The 12976-nt window shown below is 44.1% G+C and overlaps 1 protein-coding gene across 1 annotated transcript in view; it reads left to right on the top strand.

The window, feature by feature from the left end:
* Positions 1-11192, top strand: part of EPHA4 (EPH receptor A4) — a 269461-nt gene extending 258269 nt beyond the window's left edge. The window contains exon 18 of the transcript XR_003943502.1: positions 7780-11192. The gene's annotated coding sequence lies outside the window, so the exon portion shown is untranslated. The remainder of the gene's footprint in view (positions 1-7779) is intronic.
* The last annotated feature ends 1784 nt before the right edge of the window (positions 11193-12976 follow it).

Below are 12976 nucleotides of genomic sequence, written 5' to 3'. Positions count from 1 at the left end.
TATTTGGGTGTTACACATATAACTCACAGGATCTAGATCTTAAAAAGGAGGAGAGCTCAGGCCTCTTCTGGTTCCATGCTGTGAAGAAGCACCACCCAATTGCTCACTTCCTGGGTTCTTTGGGTGATTGGTCCTTGTAAACAGCTTCTACTGATTGGCTTCCCATCAGCACCTAAATCCCAGCGCCATATATAGAATCCTAGGTATATAAATAATGGCTGGCAGTTTGCAGCTAATACCAATATTCAGTGCCACCAACTATCTGTATAGTGACACTGTTCAGTGTTTTTTAAACACCACAGCTGGCATTTACAAAAATACATTGACATCTGGGTTTGAAAATACAGTAGATCTAATTGTTTCTCTGAGTCTAATCTGACCCTTGCTTCTGTTCAGTATAAGATGAACCCACTTGAGTGCCTATTGCAATCAGCTTCTCCAGTTATTCAACATTCTTGTAATTTATTTTCATCACACTACATGCAGTTTGCGCTGATTTTCTAGAAGTGTCTAGTAGTACTGAAAACTTTCTTTACAGCCTATACAATTCTCACAGGCCCGCAATTTGAACCCTTAAGAACTTCTTTAAAAGGAAACTTACCTGGCGTTTCCCTCTGAAAATTTGTTGGGCTGGATGATGCTGTGGGGAGTTGTGTATCTATGGACCTTGTACCTATTTTAGAGCAGATACAAAGTTGTGACAAGTGCAGAAGATACAATCTCCATGCATTGCTTACTGGCCCCCACCTCTGACTTTGCCCCTTTGTGTCATGATATATTTTTACCTGTAGACGAGAAGGAACTTTGGATTTGGCTCATGCCTTTTTCAGCTGTAGCTCAAGTTCAGTTACATTCAGGTGTAGTAAGTGTTTTCCAGTTTCTGGAGGGCTTACACTCTAACTGGTCAATATTCGTCCGGCGGCGGTGAGCATTTTTCTAACTACTGATTGCTGCCTGCAAAAATAGAGCCACATATTCAGTGTTCTGGCACAGTCATTGAATATCTGGATCTGCGGCAGCACGTGGAAGTTATGCAGTACGGCTGATGTTCAGGGTCCCTTTTACAGAACAGCGATAAGCCCAAAGTGGGCTTACTGCTGGCTCTTCTGGGACTACCGCCAGCGGTAGTCATGCCCAGAGTGCGCGCCATTTATGGGGAAAAAAAGAAAATCCCCAGAAATGGCTTGTGCAGCGATAACCCAGTGGTAATCAGGCATCGGTGCTCACTGCCGAGTTACCTCCCGTTTAGCGCGGGAGTCCTTATCACCACCTCAGTGGGTGGCGGTAAGGGTTCCCCACCGCATGACCACACAGTAAGAGTTCTCTTACCGCGTGGCCATGTGTGTCTAGGGTTTTTTTTTAACCTGCTTCGCTAAAAAGGGCCCTGGTGCTAGCAGAGGGCCCTTCCATTACATTCTATCCCACTATTCCAGGAGAAATGGGTAGTTATGTCCATCAGCCAGCAGGTGGCGATAGAAAATCCAGAACTGAGCACTATTACCTAGCCACGTGCTAGCTGCCCAGTTCCTCAGGATCTTCTATCTCCAGCAGGAGGATAGACATACTTCATTTCTCTCTGTGTTCCAGTTGGTTTCTCCTGATCCAGTTGGTGACTGGTTCCCAGTTGAGTCACACCTTCCCTTTATTTCCCTCCTGAGCCTCTCTTGTGGCAGTGTCTGTGCAGCAACCAACAAAAAAAAAGAGAGTGCCAGGTTTCTTCTGGCCGTATCAGAATGGCTCCAGTCCGGCGGTGTCAGTTCTGGCTGGGGAGGTGAGGAGGTTGGAGAGTTCATGGGGTACACACCCTGTTTCAGGATCCAGGTGGTGTGTTGGGGATCTGTTAGCAGGCCGTGGTAACGGTCATTTAGTTCCCACGGCGTGCCTTTTTTTCTATTAAACACTAACGCCAAAGTAAAAAAAAAAAATAAGAAGAGGGAGCAAGTTAGCGGGCTTGCAGTGCGCTCTTGCGAGTCGGGCCTCTGAACATGTGTTTTTTGGCTCTGCGACATGTCGGTCCCCACTGAGGTGGTGAAGCGCTGCTCCTCCTGTGGGGGTAGACGCTCCTCGGGCCGCTGCACGGTGTGCAGACTGGTGTCCCCGAGTGGAGGAGGAGAACCTGCTCGCCTTTCTCTGGGGATAACGGGCCTGGATCAGCGCTCTGGGTCCCTGGGGGGATCTCTTGGTGACTCCTCTCTGGCGGAGGTGGGAACTTTGGCCATTTTGTCCTCCGCGGTCAGTTCCACCGTTCAGGCATTACTGTCTCTTCAGGCCATTGTACCCGTGCCACTCGATGAGCACGGATAGGGGAGGTACTCCATCTATTTCGTGGTCTCCAAGAAGGGAGGCATGGTCCGGCCCATTCTGGACCTCAAGAGCGTCAACAAGTGCCTGCGGGTTACGCATTTTCAGATGAAACCCTCAGGTCCGTCATTGCCTCCGTGCGGGATGGCAAGTTTCTCACCTCTCTCGATCTCAAAGAAGCATACCTTTATATTCCAATTTGGGGCCTCCATCAGCAGTTCCTTCGTTTCGCGGTACTGGGTCAGCACTTCCAGTTTCGGGCGCTCCCATTTGGCCTTGCTACGGCCCCATGGACCTTCTCCAAAGTAATGGTAGTGGTGGCAGCCTTCCTCCGGAAGCAGGGTGTTCGAGTGCACCCTTACCTGGATGACTGGCTGATTTGCACGTCGTCCTACCAGAACAGCTTGGAAGCTACTTCCACGGTTGTCAGGCTGCTTCAGTCCTTGGGATGGGGGATCAATTTCGAGAAGAGCTGCCTGATCCCCTCTCAGCACTTGGAATACTTAAGTGTTCTATTCGATACCCAGCGGGCTCGGGTCTTTCTGACCGACCCGTGGCGGGTGAAGCTGGTGAGGCAGGTGCATTCCCCTCTGTTGGCCGCCAGGCCACGGGTTTGTGACTATGTCCAGCTTCTAGGGTCCATGACAGCGACCATGGAGGTAGTTCCTTGGGCGCGAGCTCACATGCGTCCGCTTCAGAGGTCTCTGCTCTCCCACTGGTCTCCGGTATCATAGGCTTACCAAGTCAGACTGCCTTGGTCGTTGGAGGCTAGATGGAGCATGAGATGGTGGCTCTGCCCCCAGTCTCTGGCTCAGGGAATGTCCTTTCCCATTCTGCAGAGGTAGTGATAATGGATGCCAGCCTATCGGGTTGGGGGGCCCATTTCAGGCGCCATTTAGCTCAGGGTACATGGTCACCGCAGGAGTCCCGCTGGACCATCAATTTTCTGGAGCTTAAGGCAATGCGGCTAGCTGTGAAGTTGTATCTCCCGTTCCTGAAGGGGACGGCGGTCCGAGTCTTCTCCGACAATGCGACGACTGTAGCTTATATCTACAGGCAGGGGGGGGGGGGGACCTGCAGCAGCCGTCTGGCCAGGGAATCCGGCCTTTTGATGTTCTGGGCAGAGTGGCACCTATCTTACCTCTCAGCCGCCCACATTGCTGGGGTCCTCAACGTAGAAGCTGACTTTCTCAGTCGTCATGATTTGGATCCCGGTGAGTGGAAGCTGCCTGCCGCGGCGTTCCAACTAGTGGTGCGGCATTGGGGCCTTCCTTGCGTGGACCTGATGGCCACGAAGGGCAATGCCAAGATTCCACAGTTCTTCAGTCGTCACAAGGATGCCCTACTTCATCCATGGCTAGTAGAGGGAGTCCTGTATGTCTTTCCTCCTTGGCCGATGTTGGGCTGTCTACTGAGAAGAGTAGTGACTCATCGCGGCAGAGTGATTTGGTGGCTCCGGACTGGCCCAGGCGTCCTTGGTATGCCGAACTCATCAGTCTTCTGAACGGCCAGGTCTTCTCCAGCAGGGACTGGTAGCCATGGAAGATCGCTCCCACTTTGGTCTTACGACCTGGCCCTTGAGAGGTCTCGTTTGAGGAAGAAGGGCTATTTGGATTCAGTTATTACTGTCCTGCTTCAGGCTCGCAAGCGGTCTACTTCTTCGGCCTATGCCTGTGTCTGAGGTATATTTGAAGATTGGTGTGCGGATAGGGGTTTGGATCCCTTTAGCACTTTGGTGGGCAGCATCCTTGATTTTCTGCAGCAGGGGATGCACAAAGGCTTAGCGCTGGGGTCCTTGAAGTTCCAGGTGATGGCCTTGGCCTGCTTCCGAGGGTGCTTGCGCAATTCTTCGCTGGCGGCTCACCCAGATGTGGTCCATTTTTTGAAAGGAGTGGGTCATCTTTGACCGCCCTTCCTGGCTCCCTGCCCTGACTGGGATCTCAATCTGGTGCTTGGAGCGCTTCAGCCTCCTCCCTTTGAGCCTCTTTGACAGGCTTCCCTGAAGGATCTTACTCTGAAGGCGGTATTTTTGGTAGCTGTCGCTTCGGCCCGTCGCATTTTTGAGCTCCAGGTGCTCTCTTGCAGGGACCCCTTTCTCCGTTTTTCATGTCTGCCCAAGGTGGTCTCGGAATTTCATCTTAATCAGTCGGTAGAGCTGCCTTCCTTTCATCGGCAGGACGTGGGGAGCCGGTATGTGTCCTTGCGGCTTCTGGATGTTCGAAGATTTCTTATCCGGTATCTGGAAGCGACTACCGAGTTTCTTCGCTCGGATAGATTGTTTTGTTCGGTAAACAGAAGTTGGGCCTAATTGCCTTCAAAGCGTCCATTGCCCACTGGTTGAAGGAGGCAGTGTCCTCCGCCTACCTCCTGGCAGGGAAGGCTTCGCCTTTGGGTTTGAAGCACCACTCGACTAGGCGTGTGGCGACATCGTGGGCAGAGATGTCTTTGTCTTCTCCAGTAGACATTTGCAGGGCGGCGACGTGGTCATCGTTGCATTCTTTCAGCAAGCATTATAAGGTGGATGTTGCTGCGCGGTCAGATGCGTCCTTTGGAGCGGCGGTCTTAAGAGCAGCAGGGCCGATGTCCCAGCCTCACAGGGATTGCTTTTGAACATCCCACTTGTCTTGGAATAGTGGGTTAGAACGTAATGGAAGGAGAAATTAGGTCTTACCTGATAATTTTCTTTCCATTAGTTGTTCACACTATTCCAGGAGCCCTCCCGGTGTTTTTGGCCTATTTTGCTTCTGTCTGCCCTGCTCACTGTTCTGGATCCTGTCGTTGGTTTGGGGTTTTTTTTGCCTTGTTTGTTGGTTGGTTGGTTGCTGTTCATGCATTTAGGTTGGTTGTCTGCTGGCTTATGTACAATACTGAGGAACTGGGCGGCTATCACGTGGCTAGGTAGTAGTGCTCAGTTCTGGATTTTCTATCTCCACTTGCTGGTCGATGGACATAACTACCTGCTTGTTCACTTGTCCTGTGTGAAGAACTAATGGAAAGAAAATTATCAGGTAAGACCTAATTTCTCCTTTTTCCCACAGCTTGGTAAAAGGACCCCTCAGTGCTGTATCCACATACTTAACCAGGCAATGTTAGGAATGCCTTTTCTCAGTCCAACGTGCCCAGTTCAGTAAGCAGGCACTGCCAGTGCCCACATAACTTTCGGCTCTGTCCTAATTCCACCCCTAGACCACCCAGCACTGCCCAGGTTGTGCTTTGGCAATTAGAGCCAATATTTAGCTGCACTATCTGGTGAAGTGCCACTGAATATTGGTGGCTGGCCAGCTCAGTATGGTTTCAGCTTCTGTTTTCCACATAAATCATTCTGAAAGAGAAAGGGGATGGGACTTGATATACCACCTTTCTGTGGTTACAGTCAAAGCGGTATATTTATTATGTACAAATACTTTTTTTTTTGTTACATTTGTACCGCGCGCTTTCCCACTCATGGCAGGCTCAATGTGCCTTACAAGGGGCAATGGAGGGTTAGGTGACTTGCCCAGAGTCACAAGGAGCTGCCTGTGCCTGAAGTGGGAATCGAACTCAGTTCCTCAGTTCCCTAGGACCAAAGCCCACCACCCTAACCACTAGGCCACTCCTCCGCTCAGGCAAAGGAAGGTTAAGTGTCTTGCTCAAGGAGCTGCACTAGGAATCAAACCCAGTTCCCAAGGTTCTGAGGCGCTGCATTAACCACTAGGATACTCCTGAAGTTTATACCTGAGGTGATGGAGGGTTAATTGATATGCTGAAGATGACAAGGAGCCACAATGGAATAGGAACCAGCCTTCCCTGGTTCTTAGCCTACAGCAATAACCATTAGGCTACTCCTCCACAGATTCACCTGGGTAACTTTTTAGTTACATGGGTAAAATAATAAATTGTCTTCTAAAATGAAATGTCATGCTTATCCACTTGGTATTTGAATTTATTATATTTTAGCTGTATATTTCTCCTGTAATGCTTTATTCTTCATCCCAATAGTTCAGTGCTGTTTTGTGGAGAGTGCAGCCTGTCAAAATATATCAGTCACACCAATAGGATGTTCCATTCTCTTTAAATGGAAACCCATTAACACTTCCTTTTCCTAAAGCTGTCTCCACCATTACATCTGGTTTATCTTCTCTAGTGACAGCCAACAGTTAGTGCTGTTCCCAGGAGATTTGCTGACATCCTTGATAATGGAGAACGGATACTTTTCCAGTTTATCAGTGTGTGATTCACTGTATGGAGCAGCTCTTTACTCATATGTATGTGTTGGCAATGGAATCTTCCTAAGAGGCTGATATTCAGTCAGCATTGGATGGATAATGTTAAGTGGAAACTTTGGTTAACTTTATCTGGATATTCAGTTCCAAAATGCTTGGGTTGAATGTCCAGTTTAAATATAACTAGAAAAAGCTGGTGAACATTTTAGGCCTGCTTCTTGGCTAACCAGAATTCATGAAGTAACTGTGACCTTCTATTGCTGCCAGCAGCATCTCTTTTTGGACAGCTAATATTTTGTCTGGGCGATGAGTTGCCTGGACAAAATATAGCTGCCTGTGCCGGGAATTGGGGAATTGAGATGTCCAGGCTGGGATATGCACAGTTCCCCATGTATTTTACAAAGGCTGTTCTAAACACAGAGCCTTTTATAAAATGCATTTAAGGATGTGAAGGATAGTACGTGTATTTGCCACAATATGCAGTGAATGTTAGATATGGATATTGTAACAGTGGTTGTGGAGTTGGGGTATAGATGTTGTGTGATCGGGGGTGGGCATGGATGTCAGGTGATCAGGTGGGGTAATGATTTCACCCTCTGTACATCTGGCTGTTCAAGCTGGTAGCTGTGCATGCATAAGGCAGGTGTTAAGACGCATCCAAAATTTTTAGTATCTACATGTATTGCCCTTGTACAGTAAAATGAGATACTTTGATATTTCGGGCCTGTCCAAACCATGCCCTATTCATGCTGATATCACTCACCCTTGACATCTGGACATGGTTTAGATCTCCATGTGTAAATAGTAGCTTTCTAAAATCTTTATTTGCACATGTAGTCCATCTACATGCATTCATGCCTGTATTTACAAATGGAAATGATTCTAAAACAGGGTTGTCCAACCTCGGTCCTCGAGGGCCACAATCCAGTCTGGTTTTCAGGATTTCCACAATGAATATGCAGAAAAGATCTATTTGCATGCACTGCCACTATTGTGTGCAAATAGATCTCATGCATATTCATTGGGGAAATCTTGTAAACCCAACCTGATGAGGGCCGAGGTTGGACACTCCTGTTCTAAAATGAGGATGAGAATACGTTTCAGATAATTAAAACATCTGAAATAAAGAGAAGTCCATCAGGTTCTCAGTACTTAAAACAATTAATTATTTGCATTTCCAGCAGAAAATACAAATTCTTGTTATGGAGAGGTTAAAATCAGTTTTGTTGTAATACAAGCACTTGTTTTTAATGTGCCCATTTTCTTGTGCTTTCAGGGGGAAATTATACCTGCTTCACAGCCCTTCACTCTGATGTATTGATCATAGACGGACAAGAAAATGGACTCAAAAGTTTTGAAGTTCCAGGGTGACAGGCCTCAGCTTAACCAGCACTGGTTCTGTGGACAGAGACACCAAACACACAATGTCATTGTTTTGCATTGGAAAATTAGGCCTGTTCATCATCCAGGCTGTCACTTGTGGAATGTACTGCACCAAAGCAGCTAGCTCTGCAGACTTCTCTATATTTTGTCCAGGACTTTATTTCCATAAATGTTCTTTTGTTTTCTGCATGTCACTGCCACATCTCTATGAGGGCAAGTGACAGTGCACCGTCATCGTAACCATTGCTGCCAGGTGAGCTGCCACTGCACAGATCTCTAGTGCACATCAGCTGCCGACATATATTGTTGAAGTAATATTCTTCACAAAATGTGCCATTGTAATGATATATATTCTATTTTTTTCTAGACCGAACTGATAAAAGTGCTTCTGATATTTGTATGCGTGTGTCACTCCATGTTTTAAGCCTGCTTGTTAGCACCTCCATCCATGGGCTCCACACTTTCAGTTGCAGGTCAAAAGTCTACATGATATGCAATATGGTGGAACTGATTGTTATCTCTTCACTAGAAATGAAAGACAAAGAATGACGAGTTTTATATTGTCTTTGGTAGTTGCCATAATAATCTTCCTTATGGAATTGTTCTTCTGCTTTAATTAGAGACACTTCCATTTATGTGGTGTAGAAATAATCAGGATTCAGAAGGGTGGTAAAGACTACCCTCAGTATTGCCTTTTGTCAAGGCCTGTTCATGATTAACAAAATGTAAATCAGGTCACTGAAGATAAAGCTGGTGGGGGGGGGGGGAGAGGAAGAGAGGATAAAGCCCGCATCTATTAGGTGGTAACTCTAAACTGAAATGTAAGTGGACTTCCTTTACATTGGCATTTGAAAGGACTTGTTGAATGTAAATATATGCAGGTCTTCCAAGTTCATAACCTCACACTATGAGAATCTGTTGTGCCCTCTAGCTGATAATCAGACACTGTGCACAAACATTTGAGGTTTCGGTACCTCAGGTGAATCCCAAGTTACAAAAATCGTCAAGGTCTTACCTTCTATGGCCAAGGCTTAAAGTAGAAATATATACTCTGCAAATTCATGAACCAGAGTGCATTAATTGCCTACTTCCCAAAAATGATTCCTAAATTCTAACTTCCCTTCCAATAAACTAGCCATAAAAGTGAGCCATGATCATAGGTGTAGTTTGGGGTTGGCATGGGGGGTGGTGTCCCCGATGTGTTGCAAGTAGTAATGCTAAATTGGTCCCCCCCCCCTCCCCTTACTGCCAATATGGCTTTCTTCCTCTTCGCCTCCCCAAAGTAAGCAGGCAAAGTACACCTATGGCCACAATAGTTTGGGATTCAGCTGCTGTCTTTCCAAACCTTTCACAGTTTCAGAAGAGTGGAGACATAAGAGCTAATAAGATGCCAGTGAAAGGTAATCCTTTGAAATGAATAGAGCCATAAGTAGAGCTATTACTGTTATAGAAATGTATTTCACTTCCAAGCCACAATCCTTTTCTCTCTGTCTTATTCAATATACATTTTTTAGATTTACATTTTTCTTTGTGATTTTGAGTTCGTATTGATTCTTTTAACTAAATGAGAAAAGGAATAATGTATGCACAATAGATTATAAAAAGAATGCTTTGTTCATGCAGCGCTTCTCTTTATCTGAAAAGGTTTACGGTCAATATGGAATGTCAATATATGTGAGAGGATATCTCAGGCAAGACAGTAACAAGAAACCTTAATACTCAACTGTACCACCCACAGGCTCTCAGCAGAGTTAGCAGGGAAGAGAATCTTCTGAGCAGGGAATTGAATGTAACAAAATATTAATGCAGTGTTACAGAGAGGAGACTTTCTGATGTATAATAAAACAGAGACCCAACATTTAACTTTGAAAAATTACAAATAATTTAAAGCAGCATGGGATTTTCCATGAATCTGCTACTATATTGGTTAACATACCCCCTACCTTTAATGTCTGCAGATTGTTATCAACAAAGAAACAAGTGGATCATTTTGCAGTGGATAAACTTTCCTTTGCAGTATTTTTTTTTTTTGGTGGAGGGGGGCTTTTTGTTTTAATTTTTCTAAAAATATAACTTTATAATATGTTAAAATATGCTGGCACCCAATACATATTATATCTTTCAACTTATAAGAGTGCTATGGCTTGCACCATTTATGTTGACTCACTGCATGCATCTGAAACTTCTCATCAAAAGTGCAGTCATCTATCTAAAATGAAGCAGCGACTCCAGAAAATCTTAACTGTGATGTAAGCCGAGAATTGTCCAGCCTCGTTAGAAGACCAATATTCCAATGTAGCCAGAAGTATAATTTAAAACGGTCCAAACAATTTGACTTTCTGCTGTTGTGGAGTCCTCACAGCTGGCCTTCATTGCGGAATCTCAAATGGATAACCTTTCTGATTAAAGAATATCCCTTTGTCAGATGTGGCGACTACAGAAAGAGGAACCTACAGTTTACTTCCAAGATCTCACTGCTGTCCAAGCCATCTCTTTCTTCCAGCTCCCATCATTTTGCGGGGACCACAGAGATACATATAATATAGCCTACTAACTCCTATTGTCATTTGCCTGATGTAGAAACCAAGACAGCATGTACAGATAGTTACAGGACTACGTGGGTCACAAATTCAGTACATTCAGATTACAGACAATGTTTTTTATTAAAAGAGAAGCAGCTTCTATTTTATCTCCTAGTTATGGAAGATGTTATCAATTGGACCTCAGCTGTGCAACTGCCTCGGTATAATAGAAGGAATGCCAATGGTTCTTCCTCCAGGTTTTCGTACTGTGTTAAATGTGATGGATATATGTACTAAAAAATTATATATATATATAAATATATAAATATACATGTGCATACAAGCAAAAAGAGGAAACCTGGCTCTCTCTGGTTTCTGAACATAAAAAGGACATTAAAATCATTATTTTCATTTACATGGCATTGCCATCTCCAGAAAAAAACTTCTTGAATACTAATCAGACAAATGAAAGAGAGCATTTATTTTTTTGTATCACTGCAAGTACGTTGCGATATGCAAGGACTGTGGTTTAAAATTAGAATGTATGAGACATACTATAATTTAGTTCATACTGAAAAAATCTAACCGAGCATTTCTTTGGCTCGTGTATTTGAATGATGTATGGGTTAGGCATTATAGATTTTCTATTTTGTTTTAATTTGTAATTTTTTTCTCCTTCCTTGAATTTTAGGTACATATAACTTATGTCATTTATTTATGGTCTTTTATACCTAGTTTGTAAAGTTGTAAAATAGCAAAATAAAATGCAGAAGTTTGCATTTGAAAATAATAAAGTAGTTGCTGTACAAACTTGGGATTATTGTCTTTTCTTTGTAGTGGATTGGGGATAAGGGATAAAGGAGTTGTATGTGTTGTACTATTGAGCAAATGTTCTGAAGAGAAAACTTAACTTTATCATAATACTGTTATCTGTGATGTTCCTAATAGCAACAATTTCCATTACAAATGTACATGGGAAAAACTGTTTTTGGAAATGTTGACTTCTCCCATCCCTCTATTCTTTTAGATTTTTTTTTTTTAGTTTTTTTTACATGTGTGTTCATAAAAAGTTTAAAACTTACATGAGAGCTTTTTCATCTGAGTATACAGATTTTCCCGTGGATTGTATATATGATGCCCAAATTTGGTGTGCTGCTGAGATGTACGTGCAAATTAATTGGCTAATGAGGTGTTAACCATCAATAATTGGATGCCAATAACCAATTATTGGTATTAATTAGTACACATTAAAATGTACTTGCACATCTGGCAGCATGCTATTCTGTATGGCAGGGTGCCTAATTCCCATAGTGGATATCCCAAAGGGGGTGTGGCCATGGGAGAGGCCTAGACAAGTCAGGGCATTCTGAAAAGTTATGCAGGTAGATATAGAATACTGGGCAAGTGTGCCTTACTTGGGCACCAACATTTATACCAGGTTTCAGCAAGCATAAGTGGCGCTCAAAGTTAGGCGCGGGAATTGGTACTATTCCCCAAATTCTATATTTTGTGCCTTAATTTCGGCATAGAAATTGAAACATATTCTATAACAATACATGTAAATTAATTGATTAACTAGCTAATCAGCTCTGTCAATTGGATGTGAACAAGCAATTATCAGCACCAATTGGCATTAATTAAGATTTACGCTCACTCTTCCGGGACTATCATTGGGCCAACATGGTCGCCGGAGGAAAAAGAAAACCCCTGGAAATGACTTGCCCTGCAATAACTCGGCGGTAATCATACATTGCCTCATGCTGCCTGGTTAGCGCAGGACACATCGCCACTTCAGTGAGTAGCAGTAAGGGTTTCCTGCCGCATGGCCACGCAGTAAGAGTTATCTCACTTAATGGCCATTATCAAGCAATAATGAGCACTAATTAGCACATAACTCGCTAAGCGTATTCTGTAATAAACTGTGCCTAAATTCTAAAGCGCACAGTTCAAAAGGGGCATGGCCATGGGTAGGGATATGGGCATTTCATGGGCGTTCCCAAATTTATTTACATTGTTATAGAATATGGCCCAGTCCGTGTAATTCTACACGCGGATTTACGCACGTTTTCATTGGTGTAAATGGAGACGTAATTTTAGACACTGGGATATCTACTAAACATATTCTATATACTGCGCCTAAATCTTATAGAATACACAGGTAGAAATGTTTTCCATGCAGATTTTTTAAGCACCATATATAGAATCTGGCCCTTATCGCTGATTTTCTTTCAATGCCCAGTTTTAAGCGCTATTTATCAAACTGATTTTGAGCCTCATTTTACATAGAACAGAGAGATTGGAATTGAACTCTCCATGTCAGGATATGCCCAATGTTTTTCTAGAAAATATTTTGCTGTTGCAGATCCTTTTTAAAAATACCTGCAGGAGTGCACATGTATTTACCTGTACATGCAGCAGGAGCAGCCATTTCACAAAGATACATGGAAAAATCAGCGGCACCTACTCAGCAATTTCCATGTAGAGATGTCAGCACTTACAAATGGAAGTGGTGATTTCACAACCTCTATTTCCATGTGTAACTGCCCCATTTTATACACCTACTTGATG

Source organism: Microcaecilia unicolor, chromosome 10 (assembly GCF_901765095.1).
Source record: "Microcaecilia unicolor chromosome 10, aMicUni1.1, whole genome shotgun sequence".
NCBI lineage: Eukaryota > Metazoa > Chordata > Amphibia > Gymnophiona > Siphonopidae > Microcaecilia > Microcaecilia unicolor.
The sequence above is the reverse complement of the archived record's forward strand: the minus strand, read 5'-3'. Positions and strand labels throughout refer to the sequence as shown.